At 38.2% G+C, this 18,741-nt stretch overlaps 28 non-coding genes across 28 annotated transcripts; all 28 read left to right on the top strand.

The window, feature by feature from the left end:
* Window positions 1-332: 332 nt before the first annotated feature.
* TRNAF-AAA (transfer RNA phenylalanine (anticodon AAA)) lies at window positions 333-405 on the top strand. Its single transcript has one exon. It is a non-coding gene; the product is annotated as a tRNA-Phe (tRNA).
* A 600-nt stretch (window positions 406-1,005) lies between these two features.
* On the top strand, window positions 1,006-1,078 carry TRNAF-GAA (transfer RNA phenylalanine (anticodon GAA)). Its single transcript has one exon. It is a non-coding gene; the product is annotated as a tRNA-Phe (tRNA).
* Window positions 1,079-1,677: 599 nt separating this feature from the next.
* Window positions 1,678-1,750, top strand: TRNAF-AAA (transfer RNA phenylalanine (anticodon AAA)). The gene has a single exon. It is a non-coding gene; the product is annotated as a tRNA-Phe (tRNA).
* Window positions 1,751-2,349: 599 nt separating this feature from the next.
* TRNAF-AAA (transfer RNA phenylalanine (anticodon AAA)) lies at window positions 2,350-2,422 on the top strand. The gene has a single exon. It is a non-coding gene; the product is annotated as a tRNA-Phe (tRNA).
* Window positions 2,423-3,021: 599 nt separating this feature from the next.
* TRNAF-AAA (transfer RNA phenylalanine (anticodon AAA)) lies at window positions 3,022-3,094 on the top strand. The gene has a single exon. It is a non-coding gene; the product is annotated as a tRNA-Phe (tRNA).
* Window positions 3,095-3,695: 601 nt separating this feature from the next.
* Window positions 3,696-3,768, top strand: TRNAF-GAA (transfer RNA phenylalanine (anticodon GAA)). Its single transcript has one exon. It is a non-coding gene; the product is annotated as a tRNA-Phe (tRNA).
* Window positions 3,769-4,368: 600 nt separating this feature from the next.
* On the top strand, window positions 4,369-4,441 carry TRNAF-GAA (transfer RNA phenylalanine (anticodon GAA)). The gene has a single exon. It is a non-coding gene; the product is annotated as a tRNA-Phe (tRNA).
* A 599-nt stretch (window positions 4,442-5,040) lies between these two features.
* TRNAF-GAA (transfer RNA phenylalanine (anticodon GAA)) lies at window positions 5,041-5,113 on the top strand. Its single transcript has one exon. It is a non-coding gene; the product is annotated as a tRNA-Phe (tRNA).
* Window positions 5,114-5,713: 600 nt separating this feature from the next.
* On the top strand, window positions 5,714-5,786 carry TRNAF-GAA (transfer RNA phenylalanine (anticodon GAA)). Its single transcript has one exon. It is a non-coding gene; the product is annotated as a tRNA-Phe (tRNA).
* A 600-nt stretch (window positions 5,787-6,386) lies between these two features.
* On the top strand, window positions 6,387-6,460 carry TRNAF-GAA (transfer RNA phenylalanine (anticodon GAA)). The gene has a single exon. It is a non-coding gene; the product is annotated as a tRNA-Phe (tRNA).
* A 611-nt stretch (window positions 6,461-7,071) lies between these two features.
* TRNAF-GAA (transfer RNA phenylalanine (anticodon GAA)) lies at window positions 7,072-7,144 on the top strand. Its single transcript has one exon. It is a non-coding gene; the product is annotated as a tRNA-Phe (tRNA).
* Window positions 7,145-7,744: 600 nt separating this feature from the next.
* TRNAF-GAA (transfer RNA phenylalanine (anticodon GAA)) lies at window positions 7,745-7,818 on the top strand. Its single transcript has one exon. It is a non-coding gene; the product is annotated as a tRNA-Phe (tRNA).
* Window positions 7,819-8,418: 600 nt separating this feature from the next.
* On the top strand, window positions 8,419-8,491 carry TRNAF-GAA (transfer RNA phenylalanine (anticodon GAA)). Its single transcript has one exon. It is a non-coding gene; the product is annotated as a tRNA-Phe (tRNA).
* A 599-nt stretch (window positions 8,492-9,090) lies between these two features.
* TRNAF-GAA (transfer RNA phenylalanine (anticodon GAA)) lies at window positions 9,091-9,164 on the top strand. The gene has a single exon. It is a non-coding gene; the product is annotated as a tRNA-Phe (tRNA).
* Window positions 9,165-9,764: 600 nt separating this feature from the next.
* On the top strand, window positions 9,765-9,838 carry TRNAF-GAA (transfer RNA phenylalanine (anticodon GAA)). The gene has a single exon. It is a non-coding gene; the product is annotated as a tRNA-Phe (tRNA).
* A 599-nt stretch (window positions 9,839-10,437) lies between these two features.
* Window positions 10,438-10,511, top strand: TRNAF-GAA (transfer RNA phenylalanine (anticodon GAA)). The gene has a single exon. It is a non-coding gene; the product is annotated as a tRNA-Phe (tRNA).
* A 600-nt stretch (window positions 10,512-11,111) lies between these two features.
* Window positions 11,112-11,185, top strand: TRNAF-GAA (transfer RNA phenylalanine (anticodon GAA)). The gene has a single exon. It is a non-coding gene; the product is annotated as a tRNA-Phe (tRNA).
* Window positions 11,186-11,785: 600 nt separating this feature from the next.
* TRNAF-GAA (transfer RNA phenylalanine (anticodon GAA)) lies at window positions 11,786-11,858 on the top strand. Its single transcript has one exon. It is a non-coding gene; the product is annotated as a tRNA-Phe (tRNA).
* A 601-nt stretch (window positions 11,859-12,459) lies between these two features.
* Window positions 12,460-12,533, top strand: TRNAF-GAA (transfer RNA phenylalanine (anticodon GAA)). Its single transcript has one exon. It is a non-coding gene; the product is annotated as a tRNA-Phe (tRNA).
* A 599-nt stretch (window positions 12,534-13,132) lies between these two features.
* On the top strand, window positions 13,133-13,206 carry TRNAF-GAA (transfer RNA phenylalanine (anticodon GAA)). Its single transcript has one exon. It is a non-coding gene; the product is annotated as a tRNA-Phe (tRNA).
* A 599-nt stretch (window positions 13,207-13,805) lies between these two features.
* On the top strand, window positions 13,806-13,879 carry TRNAF-GAA (transfer RNA phenylalanine (anticodon GAA)). The gene has a single exon. It is a non-coding gene; the product is annotated as a tRNA-Phe (tRNA).
* A 600-nt stretch (window positions 13,880-14,479) lies between these two features.
* TRNAF-GAA (transfer RNA phenylalanine (anticodon GAA)) lies at window positions 14,480-14,553 on the top strand. The gene has a single exon. It is a non-coding gene; the product is annotated as a tRNA-Phe (tRNA).
* Window positions 14,554-15,152: 599 nt separating this feature from the next.
* Window positions 15,153-15,226, top strand: TRNAF-GAA (transfer RNA phenylalanine (anticodon GAA)). Its single transcript has one exon. It is a non-coding gene; the product is annotated as a tRNA-Phe (tRNA).
* Window positions 15,227-15,826: 600 nt separating this feature from the next.
* On the top strand, window positions 15,827-15,900 carry TRNAF-GAA (transfer RNA phenylalanine (anticodon GAA)). Its single transcript has one exon. It is a non-coding gene; the product is annotated as a tRNA-Phe (tRNA).
* A 600-nt stretch (window positions 15,901-16,500) lies between these two features.
* On the top strand, window positions 16,501-16,573 carry TRNAF-GAA (transfer RNA phenylalanine (anticodon GAA)). Its single transcript has one exon. It is a non-coding gene; the product is annotated as a tRNA-Phe (tRNA).
* A 601-nt stretch (window positions 16,574-17,174) lies between these two features.
* Window positions 17,175-17,248, top strand: TRNAF-GAA (transfer RNA phenylalanine (anticodon GAA)). Its single transcript has one exon. It is a non-coding gene; the product is annotated as a tRNA-Phe (tRNA).
* A 599-nt stretch (window positions 17,249-17,847) lies between these two features.
* TRNAF-GAA (transfer RNA phenylalanine (anticodon GAA)) lies at window positions 17,848-17,921 on the top strand. The gene has a single exon. It is a non-coding gene; the product is annotated as a tRNA-Phe (tRNA).
* Window positions 17,922-18,520: 599 nt separating this feature from the next.
* TRNAF-GAA (transfer RNA phenylalanine (anticodon GAA)) lies at window positions 18,521-18,594 on the top strand. The gene has a single exon. It is a non-coding gene; the product is annotated as a tRNA-Phe (tRNA).
* The last annotated feature ends 147 nt before the right edge of the window (window positions 18,595-18,741 follow it).

Here is an 18,741-nt window from a genome sequence, read left to right on the forward strand (position 1 = left end):
TTACCTGAATAAAAGGTACTAGATTGTAGATTTATCTCATGGGAAGTCATAAATACAGCTGCATTTACCTGAATAAAAGGTACTAGATTGGAGGTTTGTCTTATGGGAACTCATAAATACAGCTGCAGGAGGGCACAAATTCAAAAATGGTTGTCAGGAAAGGTATTTGAACCCAAGTCTACAGGACACATGCAACCTGCATCGAGCGCCTTAGACCCTCTAACCACACCGACAACACACCACTGCTACTACGACTCCGAAAATATCATGAGTCTTTGCCTGCACGGGACACTTCTGCTGAAAAAAAATCACACAAACTGTGATGCAATGTAGCAGAAATAGCTCAGTTGGGAGAGCGTTAGACTAAAGATCTAAAGGTCCCTGGTTCGATCCCGGGTTCCGGCATGATATCTTATTGTTAGAAAAAACTTAGTAAAATAAAGCCAAATTCAGACTACACCCGGAACTCGGCAAGATAAACTGATTCTCAATACAGAAACGTCCTGATTGAACCAGACAAAATAGAGACATGGATTTTACACAATACCTCTGGTCACATCAAATATTTCAAGACTGCAAGAAAAGAGGACATACAGTCAACTTAAAAGAGACAAACATTTCTTAATGAATATATATCAAAGAAAATATAGGACACATATAGAGTAGATAATTTACCTGAATAAAAGGTACTAGATTGGAGATTTATCTCATGGGAAGTCATAAATACAGCTGCATTTACCTGAATAAAAGGTACTAGATTGGAGGTTTGTCTTATGGGAACTCATAAATACAGCTGCAGGAGGGCAAAAAATTCAAACATGATTGTCAGGAAAGGTATATGAACCCAAGTCTACAGGACACATGCAACCTGCATGGAGCGCCTTAGACCCTCTAACCACACCGACAACACACCACTGCTACTACAACTCAGAAAATATCATGAGTCTTTGCCTGCACGGGACACTTGTGCTGAAAAAAAAATCACACAAACTGTGATGCAATGTAGCTGAAATAGCTCAGTTGGGAGAGTGTTAGACTGAAGATCTAAAGGTCCCTGGTTCGATCCCGGGTTTCGGCATGATATCTTATTGTTAGAAAAAACTTAGTAAAATAAAGCCAAATTCAGAATACACCTGGAACTCGGCAAGGTAAACTGATTCTCAATACAGAAACGTCCTGATTGAACCAGACAAAATAGAGACATGGATTTAACACAATACCTCTGGTCACATCAAATATTTCAAGACTGCAAGAAAAGAGGACATACAGTCAACTTAAAAGAGACAAACATTTCTTAATGAATATATATCAAAGAAAATATAGGACACATATAGAGTAGATAATTTACCTGAATAAAAGGTACTAGATTGGAGATTTATCTCATGGGAAGTCATAAATACAGCTGCATTTACCTGAATAAAAGGTACTAGATTGGAGGTTTGTCTTATGGGAACTCATAAATACAGCTGCAGGAGGGCAAAAAATTCAAAAATGGTTGTCAGGAAAGGTATTTGAACCCAAGTCTACAGGACACATGCAACCTGCATGGAGCGCCTTAGACCCTCTAACCACACCGACAACACACCACTGCTACTACGACTCAGAAAATATCATGAGTCTTTGCCTGCACGGGACACTTCTGCTGAAAAAAAATCACACAAACTGTGATGCAATGTAGCCGAAATAGCTCAGTTGGGAGAGCGTTAGACTAAAGATCTAAAGGTCTCTGGTTCGATCCCGGGTTTCGGCATGATATCTTATTATTAGAAAAAACTTAGTAAAATAAAGCCAAATTCAGACTACACCCGGAACTCGGCAAGATAAACTGATTCTCAATACAGAAACGTCCTGATTGAACCAGACAAAATAGAGACATGGATTTTACACAATACCTCTGGTCACATCAAATATTTCAAGACTGCAAGAAAAGAGGACATACAGTCAACTTAAAAGAGACAAACATTTCTTAATGAATATATATCAAAGAAAATATAGGACACATATAGAGTAGATAATTTACCTGAATAAAAGGTACTAGATTGGAGATTTATCTCATGGGAAGTCATAAATACAGCTGCATTTACCTGAATAAAAGGTACTAGATTGGAGGTTTGCCTTATGGGAACTCATAAATACAGCTGCAGGAGGGCAAAAAATTCAAAAATGGTTGTCAGGAAAGGTATTTGAACCCAAGTCTACAGGACACATGCAACCTGCATGGAGCGCCTTAGACCCTCTAACCACACCGACAACACACCACTGCTACTACGACTCAGAAAATATCATGAGTCTTTGCCTGCACGGGACACTTCTGCTGAAAAAAAATCACACAAAGTGTGATGCAATGTAGCAGAAATAGCTCAGTTGGGAGAGCGTTAGACTAAAGATCTAAAGGTCTCTGGTTCGATCCCGGGTTTCGGCATGATATCTTATTGTTAGAAAAAACTTAGTAAAATAAAGCCAAATTCAGACTACACCCGGAACTCGGCAAGATAAACTGATTCTCAATACAGAAACGTCCTGATTGAACCAGACAAAATAGAGACATGGATTTTACACAATACCTCTGGTCACATCAAATATTTCAAGACTGCAAGAAAAGAGGACATACAGTCAACTTAAAAGAGACAAACATTTCTTAATGAATATATATCAAAGAAAATATAGGACACATATAGAGTAGATAATTTACCTGAATAAAAGGTACTAGATTGGAGATTTATCTCATGGGAAGTCATAAATACAGCTGCATTTACCTGAATAAAAGGTACTAGATTGGAGGTTTGTCTAATGGGAACTCATAAATACAGCTGCAGGAGGGCAAAAAATTCAAAAATGGTTGTCAGGAAAGGTATTTGAACCCAAGTCTACAGGACACATGCAACCTGCATGGAGCGCCTTAGACCCTCTAACCACACCGACAACACACCACTGCTTCTACGACTCAGAACATATCATGAGTCTTTGCCTGCACAGGACACTTGTGCTGAAAAAAAATCACACAAACTGTGATGCAATGTAGCCGAAATAGCTCAGTTGGGAGAGCGTTAGACTAAAGATCTAGAGGTCCCTGGTTCGATCCTGGGTTTCGGCATGATATCTTATTGTTAGAAAAAAACTTAGTAAAATAAAGCCAAATTCAGACTACACCCGGAAGTCGGCAAGATAAACTGATTCTCAATACAGAAACGTCCTGATTGAACCAGACAAAATAGAGACATGGATTTAACACAATACCTCTGGTCACATCAAATATTTCAAGACTGCAAGAAAAGAGGACATACAGTCAACTTAAAAGAGACAAACATTTCTTAATGAATATATATCAAAGAAAATATAGGACACATATAGAGTAGATAATTTACCTGAATAAAAGGTACTAGATTGGAGATTTATCTCATGGGAAGTCATAAATACAGCTGCATTTACCTGAATAAAAGGTACTAGATTGGAGGTTTGTCTTATGGGAACTCATAAATACAGCTGCAGGAGGGCAAAAAATTCAAAAATGTTTCTCAGGAAAGGTATTTGAACCCAAGTCTACAGGACACATGCAACCTGCATGGAGCGCCTTAGACCCTCTAACCACACCGACAACGCACCACTGCTACTACGACTCAGAAAATATCATGAGTCTTTGCCTGCACAGGACAATTGTGCTGAAAAAAAAATCACACAAACTGTGATGCAATGTAGCCGAAATAGCTCAGTTGGGAGAGCGTTAGACTGAAAATCTAAAGGTCCCTGGTTCGATCCCGGGTTTCGGCATGATATCTTATTGTTAGAAAAAACTTAGTAAAATAAAGCCAAATTCAGACTACACCCGGAAGTCGGCAAGATAAACTGATTCTCAATACAGAAACGTCCTGATTGAACCAGACAAAATAGAGACATGGATTTAACACAATACCTCTGGTCACATCAAATATTTCAAGACTGCAAGAAAAGAGGACATACAGTCAACTTAAAAGAGACAAACATTTCTTAATGAATATATATCAAAGAAAATATAGGACACATATAGAGTAGATAATTTACCTGAATAAAAGGTACTAGATTGGAGATTTATCTCATGGGAAGTCATAAATACAGCTGCATTTACCTGAATAAAAGGTACTAGATTGGAGGTTTGTCTTATGGGAACTCATAAATACAGCTGCAGGAGGGCAAAAAATTCAAAAATGTTTCTCAGGAAAGGTATTTGAACCCAAGTCTACAGGACACATGCAACCTGCATGGAGCGCCTTAGACCCTCTAACCACACCGACAACGCACCACTGCTACTACGACTCAGAAAATATCATGAGTCTTTGCCTGCACAGGACACTTGTGCTGAAAAAAAAATCACACAAACTGTGATGCAATGTAGCCGAAATAGCTCAGTTGGGAGAGCGTTAGACTGAAGATCTAAAGGTCCCTGGTTCGATCCCGGGTTTTGGCATGATATCTTATTGTTAGAAAAAACTTAGTAAAATAAAGCCAAATTCAGACTACACCCGGCACTCGGCAAGATAAACTGATTCTCAATACAGAAACGTCCTGATTGAACCAGACAAAATAGAGACATGGATTTAACACAATACCTCTGGTCACATCAAATATTTCAAGACTGCAAGAAAAGAGGACATACAGTCAACTTAGAAGAGACAAACATTTCTTAATGAATATATATCAAAGAAAATATAGGACACATATAGAGTAGATAATTTACCTGAATAAAAGGTACTAGATTGGAGATTTATCTCATGGGAAGTCATAAATACAGCTGCATTTACCTGAATAAAAGGTACTAGATTGGAGGTTTGTCTTATGGGAACTCATAAATACAGCTGCAGGAGGGCAAAAAATTCAAAAATGATTGTCAGGAAAGGTAGTTGAACCCAAGTCTACAGGACACATGCAACCTGCATGGAGCGCCTTAGACCCTCTAACCACACCGACAACACACCACTGCTACTACGACTCAGAACATATCATGAGTCTTTGCCTGCACAGGACACTTGTGCTGAAAAAAAATCACACAAACTGTCATGCAATGTAGCCGAAATAGCTCAGTTGGGAGAGCGTTAGACTGAAGATCTAAAGGTCCCTGGTTCGATCCTGGGTTTTGGCATGATATCTTATTGTTAGAAAAAACTTAGTAAAATAAAGCCAAATTCAGACTACACCCGGAACTCGGCAAGATAAACTGATTCTCAATACCGAAACGTCCTGATTGAACCAGACAAAATAGAGACATGGATTTAACACAATACCTCTGGTCACATCAAATATTTCAAGACTGCAAGAAAAGAGGACATACAGTAAACTTAAAAGAGACAAACATTTCTTAATGAATATATATCAAAGAAAATATAGGACACATATAGAGTAGATAATTTACCTGAATAAAAGGTACTAGATTGGAGATTTATCTCATGGGAAGTCATAAATACAGCTGCATTTACCTGAATAAAAGGTACTAGATTGGAGGTTTGTCTTATGGGAACTCATAAATACAGCTGCAGGAGGGCAAAAAATTCAAAAATGATTGTCAGGAAAGGTATTTGAACGCAATTCTACAAGACACATGCAACCTGCATGGAGCGCCTTAGACCCTCTAATCACACCGACAACACACCACTGCTACTACGACTCCGAAAATATCATGAGTCTTTGCCTGCACAGGACACTTGTGCTGAAAAAAAAATCAAACAAACTATGATGCAATGTAGCCGAAATAGCTCAGTTGGGAGAGCGTTAGACTGAAGATCTAAAGGTCCCTGGTTCGATCCCGGGTTTTGGCATGATATCTTATTGTTAGAAAAAACTTAGTAAAATAAAGCCAAAGTCAGACTACACCCGGAAGTCGGCAAGATAAACTGATTCTCAATACAGAAACGTCCTGATTGAACCAGACAAAATAGAGACATGGATTTAACACAATACCTCTGGTCACATCAAATATTTCAAGACTGCAAGAAAAGAGGACATACAGTCAACTTAAAAGAGACAAATATTTCTTAATGAATATATATCAAAGAAAATATAGGACACATATAGAGTAGATAATTTACCTGAATAAAAGGTACTAGATTGGAGATTTATCTCATGGGAAGTCATAAATACAGCTGCATTTACCTGAATAAAAGGTACTAGATTGGAGGTTTGTCTTATGGGAACTCATAAATACAGCTGCAGGAGGGCAAAAAATTCAAAAATGATTGTCAGGAAAGGTATTTCAACCCAAGTCTACAGGACACATGCAACCTGCATGGAGCGCCTTAGACCCTCTAACCACACCGACAACACACCACCGCTACTACGACTCCGAAAATATCATGAGTCTTTGCCTGCACAGGACACTTCTGCTGAAAAAAAAATCACACCAACTGTGATGCAATGTAGCCGAAATAGCTCAGTTTGGGAGAGCGTTAGACTGAAGATCTAAAGGTCCCTGGTTCGATCCCGGGTTTTGGCATGATATCTTATTGTTAGAAAAAACTTAGTAAAATAAAGCCAAATTCAGACTACACCCGGAACTCGGCAAGATAAACTGATTCTCAATACAGAAACGTCCTGATTGAACCAGACAAAATAGAGACATGGATTTAACACAATACCTCTGGTCACATCAAATATTTCAAGACTGCAAGAAAAGAGGACATACAGTCAACTTAAAAGAGACAAACATTTCTTAATGAATATATATCAAAGAAAATATAGGACACATATAGAGTAGATAATTTACCTGAATAAAAGGTACTAGATTGGAGATTTATCTCATGGGAAGTCATAAATACAGCTGCATTTACCTGAATAAAAGTTACTAGATTGGAGGTTTGTCTTATGGGAACTCATAAATACAGCTGCAGGAGGGCAAAAAATTCAAAAATGATTGTCAGGAAAGGTATTTGAACCCAAGTCTACAAGACACATGCAACCTGCATGGAGCGCCTTAGACCCTCTAACCACACCGACAACACACCGACAACACACCACTGCTACTACGACTCCGAAAATATCATGAGTCTTTGCCTGCACAGGACACTTGTGCTGAAAAAAAAATCACACAAACTATGATGCAATGTAGCTGAAATAGCTCAGTTGGGAGAGCGTTAGACTGAAGATCTAAAGGTCCCTGGTTCGATCCCGGGTTTCGGCATGATATCTTATTGTTAGAAAAAACTTAGTAAAATAAAGCCAAATTCAGACTACACCCGGAAGTCGGCAAGATAAACTGATTCTCAATACAGAAACGTCCTGATTGAACCAGACAAAATAGAGACATGGATTTAACACAATACCTCTGGTCACATCAAATATTTCAAGACTGCAAGAAAAGAGGACATACAGTCAACTTAAAAGAGACAAACATTTCTTAATGAATATATATCAAAGAAAATATAGGACACATATAGAGTAGATAATTTACCTGAATAAAAGGTACTAGATTGGAGATTTATCTCATGGGAAGTCATAAATACAGCTGCATTTACCTGAATAAAAGGTACTAGATTGGAGGTTTGTCTTATGGGAACTCATAAATACAGCTGCAGGAGGGAAAAAAATTCAAAAATGATTGTCAGGAAAGGTATTTGAACCCAAGTCTACAGGACACATGCAACCTGCATGGAGCGCCTTAGACCCTCTAACCACACCGACAACACACCACTGCTCCTACGACTCCGAAAATATCATGAGTCTTTGCCTGCACGGGACACTTCTGCTGAAAAAAAAATCACACCAACTGTGATGCAATGTAGCCGAAATAGCTCAGTTTGGGAGAGCGTTAGACTGAAGATCTAAAGGTCCCTGGTTCGATCCCGGGTTTTGGCATGATATCTTATTGTTAGAAAAAACTTAGTAAAATAAAGCCAAATTCAGACTACACCTGGAACTCGGCAAGATAAACTGATTCTCAATACAGAAACGTCCTGATTGAACCAGACAAAATAGAGACATGGATTTAACACAATACCTCTGGTCACATCAAATATTTCAAGACTGCAAGAAAAGAGGACATACAGTCAACTTAAAAGAGACAAACATTTCTTAATGAATATATATCAAAGAAAATATAGGACACATATAGAGTAGATAATTTACCTGAATAAAAGGTACTAGATTGGAGATTTATCTCATGGGAAGTCATAAATACAGCTGCATTTACCTGAATAAAAGGTACTAGAGTGGAGGTTTGTCTTATGGGAACTCATAAATACAGCTGCAGGAGGGCAAAAAATTCAAAAATGATTGTCAGGAAAGGTATTTGAACCCAAGTCTACAAGACACATGCAACCTGCATGGAGCGCCTTAGACCCTCTAACCACACCGACAACACACCACTGCTACTACGACTCCGAAAATATCATGAGTCTTTGCCTGCACAGGACACTTGTGCTGAAAAAAAAATCACACAAACTATGATGCAATGTAGCTGAAATAGCTCAGTTGGGAGAGCGTTAGACTGAAGATCTAAAGGTCCCTGGTTCGATCCCGGGTTTCGGCATGATATCTTATTGTTAGAAAAAACTTAGTAAAATAAAGCCAAATTCAGACTACACCCGGAAGTCGGCAAGATAAACTGATTCTCAATACAGAAACGTCCTGATTGAACCAGACAAAATAGAGACATGGATTTAACACAATACCTCTGGTCACATCAAATATTTCAAGACTGCAAGAAAAGAGGACATACAGTCAACTTAAAAGAGACAAACATTTCTTAATGAATATATATCAAAGAAAATATAGGACACATATAGAGTAGATAATTTACCTGAATAAAAGGTACTAGATTGGAGATTTATCTCATGGGAAGTCATAAATACAGCTGCATTTACCTGAATAAAAGGTACTAGATTGGAGGTTTGTCTTATGGGAACTCATAAATACAGCTGCAGGAGGGAAAAAAATTCAAAAATGATTGTCAGGAAAGGTATTTGAACCCAAGTCTACAGGACACATGCAACTTGCATGGAGCGCCTTAGACCCTCTAACCACACCGACAACACACCACTGCTACTACGACTCAGAAAATATCATGAGTCTTTGCCTGCACAGGACACTTGTGCTGAAAAAAAATCACACAAACTGTGATGCAATGTAGCCGAAATAGCTCAGTTGGGAGAGCTGTTAGACTGAAGGTCTAAAGGTCCCTGGTTCGATCCCGGGTTTCGGCATGATATCTTATTGTTAGAAAAAACTTAGTAAAATAAAGCCAAATTCAGACTACACCCGGAAGTCGGCAAGATAAACTGATTCTCAATACAGAAACGTCCTGATTGAACCAGACAAAATAGAGACATGGATTTAACACAATACCTCTGGTCACATCAAATATTTCAAGACTGCAAGAAAAGAGGACATACAGTCAACTTAAAAGAGACAAACATTTCTTAATGAATATATATCAAAGAAAATATAGGACACATATAGAGTAGATAATTTACCTGAATAAAAGGTACTAGATTGGAGATTTATCTCATGGGAAGTCATAAATACAGCTGCATTTACCTGAATAAAAGGTACTAGATTGGAGGTTTGTCTTATGGGAACTCATAAATACAGCTGCAGGAGGGCAAAAAATTCAAAAATGATTGTCAGGAAAGGTATTTGAACCCAAGTCTACAAGACACATGCAACCTGCATGGAGCGCCTTAGACCCTCTAACCACACCGACAACACACCACTGCTACTACGACTCAGAAAATATCATGAGTCTTTGCCTGCACAGGACACTTCTGCTGAAAAAAAAATCACACCAACTGTGATGCAATGTAGCCGAAATAGCTCAGTTTGGGAGAGCGTTAGACTGAAGATCTAAAGGTCCCTGGTTCGATCCCGGGTTTCGGCATGATATCTTATTGTTAGAAAAAACTTAGTAAAATAAAGCCAAATTCAGACTACACCCGGAAGTCGGCAAGATAAACTGATTCTCAATACAGAAACGTCCTGATTGAACCAGACAAAATAGAGACATGGATTTAACACAATACCTCTGGTCACATCAAATATTTCAAGACTGCAAGAAAAGAGGGCATACAGTCAACTTAAAAGAGACAAACATTTCTTAATGAATATATATCAAAGAAAATATAGGACACATATAGAGTAGATAATTTACCTGAATAAAAGGTACTAGATTGGAGATTTATCTCATGGGAAGTCATAAATACAGCTGCATTTACCTGAATAAAAGGTACTAGATTGGAGGTTTGTCTTATGGGAACTCATAAATACAGCTGCAGGAGGGAAAAAAATTCAAAAATGATTGTCAGGAAAGGTATTTGAACCCAAGTCTACAGGACACATGCAACTTGCATGGAGCGCCTTAGACCCTCTAACCACACCGACAACACACCACTGCTACTACGACTCAGAAAATATCATGAGTCTTTGCCTGCACAGGACACTTGTGCTGAAAAAAAATCACACAAACTGTGATGCAATGTAGCCGAAATAGCTCAGTTGGGAGAGCTGTTAGACTGAAGATCTAAAGGTCCCTGGTTCGATCCCGGGTTTCGGCATGATATCTTATTGTTAGAAAAAACTTAGTAAAATAAAGCCAAATTCAGACTACACCCGGAAGTCGGCAAGATAAACTGATTCTCAATACAGAAACGTCCTGATTGAACCAGACAAAATAGAGACATGGATTTAACACAATACCTCTGGTCACATCAAATATTTCAAGACTGCAAGAAAAGAGGACATACAGTCAACTTAAAAGAGACAAACATTTCTTAATGAATATATATCAAAGAAAATATAGGACACATATAGAGTAGATAATTTACCTGAATAAAAGGTACTAGATTGGAGATTTATCTCATGGGAAGTCATAAATACAGCTGCATTTACCTGAATAAAAGGTACTAGATTGGAGGTTTGTCTTATGGGAACTCATAAATACAGCTGCAGGAGGGCAAAAAATTCAAAAATGATTGTCAGGAAAGGTATTTGAACCCAAGTCTACAAGACACATGCAACCTGCATGGAGCGCCTTAGACCCTCTAACCACACCGACAACACACCACTGCTACTACGACTCCGAAAATATCATGAGTCTTAGCCTGCACAGGACACTTCTGCTGAAAAAAAAATCACACCAACTGTGATGCAATGTAGCCGAAATAGCTCAGTTTGGGAGAGCGTTAGACTGAAGATCTAAAGGTCCCTGGTTCGATCCCGGGTTTTGGCATGATATCTTATTGTTAGAAAAAACTTAGTAAAATAAAGCCAAATTCAGACTACACCTGGAACTCGGCAAGATAAACTGATTCTCAATACAGAAACGTCCTGATTGAACCAGACAAAATAGAGACATGGATTTAACACAATACCTCTGGTCACATCAAATATTTCAAGACTGCAAGAAAAGAGGACATACAGTCAACTTAAAAGAGACAAACATTTCTTAATGAATATATATCAAAGAAAATATAGGACACATATAGAGTAGATAATTTACCTGAATAAAAGGTACTAGATTGGAGATTTATCTCATGGGAAGTCATAAATACAGCTGCATTTACCTGAATAAAAGGTACTAGATTGGAGGTTTGTCTTATGGGAACTCATAAATACAGCTGCAGGAGGGCAAAAAATTCAAAAATGATTGTCAGGAAAGGTATTTGAACCCAAGTCTACAAGACACATGCAACTTGCATGGAGCGCCTTAGACCCTCTAACCACACCGACAACACACCACTGCTACTACGACTCCGAAAATATCATGAGTCTTTGCCTGCACAGGACACTTGTGCTGAAAAAAAAATCACACAAACTATGATGCATTGTAGCTGAAATAGCTCAGTTGGGAGAGCGTTAGACTGAAGATCTAAAGGTCCCTGGTTCGATCCTGGGTTTCGGCATGATATCTTATTGTTAGAAAAAACTTAGTAAAATAAAGCCAAATTCAGACTACACCCGGAAGTCGGCAAGATAAACTGATTCTCAATACAGAAACGTCCTGATTGAACCAGACAAAATACAGACATGGATTTAACACAATACCTCTGGTCACATCAAATATTTCAAGACTGCAAGAAAAGAGGACATACAGTCAACTTAAAAGAGACAAACATTTCTTAATGAATATATATCAAAGAAAATATAGGACACATATAGAGTAGATAATTTACCTGAATAAAAGGTACTAGATTGGAGATTTATCTCATGGGAAGTCATAAATACAGCTGCATTTACCTGAATAAAAGGTACTAGATTGGAGGTTTGTCTTATGGGAACTCATAAATACAGCTGCAGGAGGGCAAAAAATTCAAAAATGATTGTCAGGAAAGGTATTTGAACCCAAGTCTACAAGACACATGCAACCTGCATGGAGCGCCTTAGACCCTCTATCCACACCGACAACACACCACTGCTACTACGACTCCGAAAATATCATGAGTCTTAGCCTGCACAGGACACTTCTGCTGAAAAAAAAAATCACACCAATTGTGATGCAATGTAGCCGAAATAGCTCAGTTTGGGAGAGCGTTAGACTGAAGATCTAAAGGTCCCTGGTTCGATCCCGGGTTTTGGCATGATATCTTATTGTTAGAAAAAACTTAGTAAAATAAAGCCAAATTCAGACTACACCTGGAACTCGGCAAGATAAACTGATTCTCAATACAGAAACGTCCTGATTGAACCAGACAAAATAGAGACATGGATTTAACACAATACCTCTGGTCACATCAAATATTTCAAGACTGCAAGAAAAGAGGACATACAGTCAACTTAAAAGAGACAAACATTTCTTAATGAATATATATCAAAGAAAATATAGGACACATATAGAGTAGATAATTTACCTGAATAAAAGGTACTAGATTGGAGATTTATCTCATGGGAAGTCATAAATACAGCTGCATTTACCTGAATAAAAGGTACTAGATTGGAGGTTTGTCTTATGGGAACTCATAAATACAGCTGCAGGAGGGCAAAAAATTCAAAAATGATTGTCAGGAAAGGTATTTGAACCCAAGTCTACAAGACACATGCAACTTGCATGGAGCGCCTTAGACCCTCTAACCACACCGACAACACACCACTGCTACTACGACTCCGAAAATATCATGAGTCTTTGCCTGCACAGGACACTTGTGCTGAAAAAAAAATCACACAAACTATGATGCATTGTAGCTGAAATAGCTCAGTTGGGAGAGCGTTAGACTGAAGATCTAAAGGTCCCTGGTTCGATCCCGGGTTTCGTTATGATATCTTATTGTTAGAAAAAACTTAGTAAAATAAAGCCAAATTCAGACTACACCCGGAAGTCGGCAAGATAAACTGATTCTCAATACAGAAACGTCCTGATTGAACCAGACAAAATAGAGACATGGATTTAACACAATACCTCTGGTCACATCAAATATTTCAAGACTGCAAGAAAAGAGGACATACAGTCAACTTAAAAGAGACAAACATTTCTTAATGAATATATATCAAAGAAAATATAGGACACATATAGAGTAGATAATTTACCTGAATAAAAGGTACTAGATTGGAGATTTATCTCATGGGAAGTCATAAATACAGCTGCATTTACCTGAATAAAAGGTACTAGATTTGAGGTTTGTCTTATGGGAACTCATAAATACAGCTGCAGGAGGGAAAAAAATTCAAAAATGATTGTCAGGAAAGGTATTTGAACCCAAGTCTACAGGACACATGCAACTTGCATGGAGCGCCTTAGACCCTCTAACCACACCGACAACACACCACTGCTACTACGACTCAGAAAATATCATGAGTCTTTGCCTGCACAGGACACTTGTGCTGAAAAAAAATCACACAAACTGTGATGCAATGTAGCCGAAATAGCTCAGTTGGGAGAGCTGTTAGACTGAAGGTCTAAAGGTCCCTGGTTCGATCCCGGGTTTCGGCATGATATCTTATTGTTAGAAAAAACTTAGTAAAATAAAGCCAAATTCAGACTACACCCGGAAGTCGGCAAGATAAACTGATTCTCAATACAGAAACGTCCTGATTGAACCAGACAAAATAGAGACATGGATTTAACACAATACCTCTGGTCACATCAAATATTTCAAGACTGCAAGAAAAGAGGACATACAGTCAACTTAAAAGAGACAAACATTTCTTAATGAATATATATCAAAGAAAATATAGGACACATATAGAGTAGATAATTTACCTGAATAAAAGGTACTAGATTGGAGATTTATCTCATGGGAAGTCATAAATACAGCTGCATTTACCTGAATAAAAGGTACTAGATTGGAGGTTTGTCTTATGGGAACTCATAAATACAGCTGCAGGAGGGCAAAAAATTCAAAAATGATTGTCAGGAAAGGTATTTGAACCCAAGTCTACAAGACACATGCAACCTGCATGGAGCGCCTTAGACCCTCTAACCACACCGACAACACACCACTGCTACTACGACTCAGAAAATATCATGAGTCTTTGCCTGCACAGGACACTTCTGCTGAAAAAAAAATCACACCAACTGTGATGCAATGTAGCCGAAATAGCTCAGTTTGGGAGAGCGTTAGACTGAAGATCTAAAGGTCCCTGGTTCGATCCCGGGTTTCGGCATGATATCTTATTGTTAGAAAAAACTTAGTAAAATAAAGCCAAATTCAGACTACACCCGGAAGTCGGCAAGATAAACTGATTCTCAATACAGAAACGTCCTGATTGAACCAGACAAAATAGAGACATGGATTTAACACAATACCTCTGGTCACATCAAATATTTCAAGACTGCAAGAAAAGAGGGCATACAGTCAACTTAAAAGAGACAAACATTTCTTAATGAATATATATCAAAGAAAATATAGGACACATATAGAGTAGATAATTTACCTGAATAAAAGGTACTAGATTGGAGATTTATCTCATGGGAAGTCATAAATACAGCTGCATTTACCTGAATAAAAGGTACTAGATTGGAGGTTTGTCTTATGGGAACTCATAAATACAGCTGCAGGAGGGAAAAAAATTCAAAAATGATTGTCAGGAAAGGTATTTGAACCCAAGTCTACAGGACACATGCAACTTGCATGGAGCGCCTTAGACCCTCTAACCACACCGACAACACACCACTGCTACTACGACTCAGAAAATATCATGAGTCTTTGCCTGCACAGGACACTTGTGCTGAAAAAAAATCACACAAACTGTGATGCAATGTAGCCGAAATAGCTCAGTTGGGAGAGCTGTTAGACTGAAGATCTAAAGGTCCCTGGTTCGATCCCGGGTTTCGGCATGATATCTTATTGTTAGAAAAAACTTAGTAAAATAAAGCCAAATTCAGACTACACCCGGAAGTCGGCAAGATAAACTGATTCTCAATACAGAAACGTCCTGATTGAACCAGACAAAATAGAGACATGGATTTAACACAATACCTCTGGTCACATCAAATATTTCAAGACTGCAAGAAAAGAGGACATACAGTCAACTTAAAAGAGACAAACATTTCTTAATGAATATATATCAAAGAAAATATAGGACACATATAGAGTAGATAATTTACCTGAATAAAAGGTACTAGATTGGAGATTTATCTCATGGGAAGTCATAAATACAGCTGCATTTACCTGAATAAAAGGTACTAGATTGGAGGTTTGTCTTATGGGAACTCATAAATACAGCTGCAGGAGGGCAAAAAATTCAAAAATGATTGTCAGGAAAGGTATTTGAACCCAAGTCTACAAGACACATGCAACCTGCATGGAGCGCCTTAGACCCTCTAACCACACCGACAACACACCACTGCTACTACGACTCCGAAAATATCATGAGTCTTAGCCTGCACAGGACACTTCTGCTGAAAAAAAAATCACACCAACTGTGATGCAATGTAGCCGAAATAGCTCAGTTTGGGAGAGCGTTAGACTGAAGATCTAAAGGTCCCTGGTTCGATCCCGGGTTTTGGCATGATATCTTATTGTTAGAAAAAACTTAGTAAAATAAAGCCAAATTCAGACTACACCTGGAACTCGGCAAGATAAACTGATTCTCAATACAGAAACGTCCTGATTGAACCAGACAAAATAGAGACATGGATTTAACACAATACCTCTGGTCACATCAAATATTTCAAGACTGCAAGAAAAGAGGACATACAGTCAACTTAAAAGAGACAAACATTTCTTAATGAATATATATCAAAGAAAATATAGGACACATATAGAGTAGATAATTTACCTGAATAAAAGGTACTAGATTGGAGATTTATCTCATGGGAAGTCATAAATACAGCTGCATTTACCTGAATAAAAGGTACTAGATTGGAGGTTTGTCTTATGGGAACTCATAAATACAGCTGCAGGAGGGCAAAAAATTCAAAAATGATTGTCAGGAAAGGTATTTGAACCCAAGTCTACAAGACACATGCAACTTGCATGGAGCGCCTTAGACCCTCTAACCACACCGACAACACACCACTGCTACTACGACTCCGAAAATATCATGAGTCTTTGCCTGCACAGGACACTTGTGCTGAAAAAAAAATCACACAAACTATGATGCATTGTAGCTGAAATAGCTCAGTTGGGAGAGCGTTAGACTGAAGATCTAAAGGTCCCTGGTTCGATCCTGGGTTTCGGCATGATATCTTATTGTTAGAAAAAACTTAGTAAAATAAAGCCAAATTCAGACTACACCCGGAAGTCGGCAAGATAAACTGATTCTCAATACAGAAACGTCCTGATTGAACCAGACAAAATACAGACATGGATTTAACACAATACCTCTGGTCACATCAAATATTTCAAGACTGCAAGAAAAGAGGACATACAGTCAACTTAAAAGAGACAAACATTTCTTAATGAATATATATCAAAGAAAATATAGGACACATATAGAGTAGATAATTTACCTGAATAAAAGGTACTAGATTGGAGATTTATCTCATGGGAAGTCATAAATACAGCTGCATTTACCTGAATAAAAGGTACTAGATTGGAGGTTTGTCTTATGGGAACTCATAAATACAGCTGCAGGAGGGCAAAAAATTCAAAAATGATTGTCAGGAAAGGTATTTGAACCCAAGTCTACAAGACACATGCAACCTGCATGGAGCGCCTTAGACCCTCTATCCACACCGACAACACACCACTGCTACTACGACTCCGAAAATATCATGAGTCTTAGCCTGCACAGGACACTTCTGCTGAAAAAAAAAATCACACCAATTGTGATGCAATGTAGCCGAAATAGCTCAGTTTGGGAGAGCGTTAGACTGAAGATCTAAAGGTCCCTGGTTCGATCCCGGGTTTTGGCATGATATCTTATTGTTAGAAAAAACTTAGTAAAATAAAGCCAAATTCAGACTACACCTGGAACTCGGCAAGATAAACTGATTCTCAATACAGAAACGTCCTGATTGAACCAGACAAAATAGAGACATGGATTTAACACAATACCTCTGGTCACATCAAATATTTCAAGACTGCAAGAAAAGAGGACATACAGTCAACTTAAAAGAGACAAACATTTCTTAATGAATATATATCAAAGAAAATATAGGACACATATAGAGTAGATAATTTACCTGAATAAAAGGTACTAGATTGGAGATTTATCTCATGGGAAGTCATAAATACAGCTGCATTTACCTGAATAAAAGGTACTAGATTGGAGGTTTGTCTTATGGGAACTCATAAATACAGCTGCAGGAGGGCAAAAAATTCAAAAATGATTGTCAGGAAAGGTATTTGAACCCAAGTCTACAAGACACATGCAACTTGCATGGAGCGCCTTAGACCCTCTAACCACACCGACAACACACCACTGCTACTACGACTCCGAAAATATCATGAGTCTTTGCCTGCACAGGACACTTGTGCTGAAAAAAAAATCACACAAACTATGATGCATTGTAGCTGAAATAGCTCAGTTGGGAGAGCGTTAGACTGAAGATCTAAAGGTCCCTGGTTCGATCCCGGGTTTCGTTATGATATCTTATTGTTAGAAAAAACTTAGTAAAATAAAGCCAAATTCAGACTACACCCGGAAGTCGGCAAGATAAACTGATTCTCAATACAGAAACGTCCTGATTGAACCAGACAAAATAGAGACATGGATTTAACACAATACCTCTGGTCACATCAAATATTTCAAGACTGCAAGAAAAGAGGACATACAGTCAACTTAAAAGAGACAAACATTTCTTAATGAATATATATCAAAGAAAATATAGGACACATATAGAGTAGATAATTTACCTGAATAAAAGGTACTAGATTGGAGATTTATCTCATGGGAAGTCATAAATACAGCTGCATTTACCTGAATAAAAGGTACTAGATTTGAGGTTTGTCTTATGGGAACTCATAAATACAGCTGCAGGAGGGAAAAAAATTCAAAAATGATTGTCAGGAAAGGTATTTGAACCCAAGTCTACAGGACACATGCAACTTGCATGGAGCGCCTTAGACCCTCTAACCACACCGACAACACACCACTGCTACTACGACTCAGAAAATATCATGAGTCTTTGCCTGCACAGGACACTTGTGCTGAAAAAAAATCACACAAACTGTGATGCAATGTAGCCGAAATAGCTCAGTTGGGAGAGCTGTTAGACTGAAGATCTAAAGGTCCCTGGTTCGATCCCGGGTTTCGGCATGATATCTTATTGTTAGAAAAAACTTAGTAAAATAAAGCCAAATTCAGACTACACCCGGAAGTCGGCAAGATAAACTGATTCTCAATACAGAAACGTCCTGATTGAACCAGACAAAATAGAGACATGGATTTAACACAATACCTCTG

Source organism: Hyperolius riggenbachi, chromosome 6 (genome assembly GCF_040937935.1).
Source record: "Hyperolius riggenbachi isolate aHypRig1 chromosome 6, aHypRig1.pri, whole genome shotgun sequence".
In the NCBI taxonomy this organism is placed as follows: domain Eukaryota; kingdom Metazoa; phylum Chordata; class Amphibia; order Anura; family Hyperoliidae; genus Hyperolius; species Hyperolius riggenbachi.